Source organism: Miscanthus floridulus, unplaced genomic scaffold (genome assembly GCF_019320115.1).
Source record: "Miscanthus floridulus cultivar M001 unplaced genomic scaffold, ASM1932011v1 os_2425_1_2, whole genome shotgun sequence".
Classification (NCBI taxonomy): Eukaryota; Viridiplantae; Streptophyta; class Magnoliopsida; order Poales; family Poaceae; genus Miscanthus; species Miscanthus floridulus.
Window position 1 is genome coordinate 33,631 of NW_027098294.1, and position 2,746 is coordinate 36,376.

General features: G+C 47.6%; 1 pseudogene; it reads right to left on the reverse strand.

Annotated features, from left to right (window-relative positions):
• Positions 1-447: 447 nt before the first annotated feature.
• On the reverse strand, positions 448-1,915 carry LOC136534957 (dof zinc finger protein 2-like; annotated as a pseudogene).
• Positions 1,916-2,746: the final 831 nt, after the last annotated feature.

The window sequence follows — 2,746 nt, forward strand, 5'->3', positions numbered from 1 at the left end:
TGTGAGTTTTAGCAATGCTATGGCAAACTTAAGTTAGCAGTGTTTTTGTTATACCACTCCTACGGCTAACTTGAGACTATGTCGAATGTCACAGTAAATTCTGGTGTATAGGTGTGGCTTCTTGTATTTTCGTAAGAGAAAAGGAGAAAAAAATAATCGAAAAGCAACCAAGGAGAAAAAATAATTAAAAAGCAACCATAAACGAAATTCGAAAAGCAACCTAGCTAGTCACATTTTTTTCGCAAGTACGTCACATTATTTTCGCAAATGACTAGCTAGGTTGTTTTATTGTCTGCGGTGAAATCAGTTTTGTTGTAAATGTTTTGGATCACCATAATGTAAATTATCAACAAAATAATTGTACCAAGCTCTAAGTTCTATATATACATGGTTCCATATAGAGTATAATCCATAGTTCCATACAGATAAAACCTGATCGAGCTCATCAACCACCAGCAAATTGTAATTCGAACCACAGCAAATGTTTGAACTTTGAAGTGGTACAACAACAGAGACATCATCCGAAATGACGAGCGGCAAGCATGGATCGTCCAAAAAACAAAACGACGAAACGAAACAGAAGATAAAAACAGGTAAAAGCAACAAGAAAGCAAGCACTTCTACGTAGTCACTCGTTAACTCCATTAGCAAACCACTGATGCAGTGCACGGTGCATGCAACGCAAGCATGCATGGAAGAGGCACGTTTCTGCCAGGATCTTAGATGGCCGCCGAGGAGCCATGGTGCTGGTGCGCGCCGCCGAGCATGCCGCTCCACAGGCCCAGCGCGCCCAGCGAGCTGATGGCGCTCTCCGGCGCGCGGCTCGTCTCGCTGTACCAGTCCAGCGATAGCAGCCTCTCCGTCGCCGCTGGCTTCACCTCCATCGCGTCGTGCTCCGCACGGGCCCCGAACGGGAGCCCCTGCAGTTGCAGGTGCTCGCCCAGGCCGGCCGCGTACCGGAGCGCGCTCAGCGCGTGGCACTCGCCGCCGCCTCCACCGCCACCTGGGATGCCCAGCATGCCCGCCCCTGCGAAGTGCGCCTCAGAGCTTGGGCCGTCCAACGAGCCTGCAGCGCCACCCGGAACCCGCGAGGATCGGGTCGTACTTCCAATCCAGTAGGCCGAGGCTGCAAAGCGGGTCGGCCGCGGCGGCCGACGGCGGCGGCAGCTGCGGCATGCCGGAGAGGACAGGTGGAGGCCCGTCTCCGCCATGTGCCGCGCCTGCTGCATTGGCGGCGCGGGGGCTTCTTGGCGCTGGCGCGCTGTTCTTGCGGCATCCCCCGCCAACAGGGACGTTGCGGAGCGAGCCGCCTTTGGTCCAGTAGCGGCGGCACGTCTTGCAGAAGTAGCGTGGCTGCGAGAGGCTGTAGTTGTTGTAGTAGCAGAACTTGGTGTGCGTGGACTCGCACCGCGGGCACTTGAGCGGCTGATCGTGCTGCGGGCGCAGACGCCGGTCCGCCACGGCCGCCGCCACGGCGTGCATCGGCCTAGGGCATGCGATCAGCTCTGCTGACGGTGACGACGATCCCATCCCAGGCTCCTCGGGGACGATGCCCTGAAAAGCACAAGACCACGTTATCGCAGTGTGATCGCAAATCATTAGCCGTGACAAATTGGAAGCCTCGGAATGCGGGAAAGGAGTGCATATATCTATACAGTAGGCTAAAGTACGAACTGCATGCAAAGCTCCAAAGGTTATATATTATGATGTTTCATGATGGATGCATCAAGTAGATCAAGTTTTCAGATCTCTGATCAGCTTGATCCTATGGTGTATCCATAGCTTTTGGAATCACATTGGTCAGTTTGTTGCCCGGCCCCATATGATCTCCGTTGCGCATAGTTACGCTTTTGAACACATGTTAAAGTTACGAACATAGATATCATGAGGGCCATGCAAGGTGTACTTGTCTTGATTTCTTATAAGCATATAATGTCCCATATGCATGCATTTGCTATGATCTCATACTAGATAGAACCTGGGATCACATAAATTCTTGTGTCCTTCGATGTCAGTCATCATGTATAGTACGAATATGTGAAGAATGTTCTCACCGTGCGGTTATATATATCCCTAAAATTATGGTAATTAATAACAACAAGTCTCTACTTCTTCTTAATGAAAAATGTGCCTTGACACGGTCACGAAAAAAATAACAAGTCTACTTATTCTCGTTGTTCTTTTCCCATATTGATAGTCTTGAGGAGATCTATATACACGGCTTTTGCAGTAGTGTTCTAAAGTTAAAGCCAGGTAGATCAGACGATCAACCGTACTTGTTCAAATCTCTTTTTATCTCTTGTTGCTTTTGCTTGCAATATATGGGTAAGAATGGGACAGTGTGCATTGCACTTTCTACTGTTTGCGTGGCTGTTTACTCTGTGTTTTGCGACATCTTTTGTGACTACTCCTTCTAGAGTTTCATTTAGTTTCTCTCTGTTAGGGTTAAGTATATAATGATTCACGTGTGTAGACTTTAATTGGATCCTGGTGTAAGAAATACGTAAGTAGCTAGTAAGAAAGTGTCAATGAAACACAATTCACAGAAACTAAAGGAGTATAGGTACTCGTAGATCTATCTATATATTGAAACTACAGCAAGCTAGTTACAAGAAATGCATGCTGCCATATAATTTTCTGATCACTGATCATAATAGTTTCATCAAGGCTATATAAATATATAGCAGGCCAACGATCTCACTTGTAACCTTTGATCATATTAAACCTATACTAAAGAACCATCGTA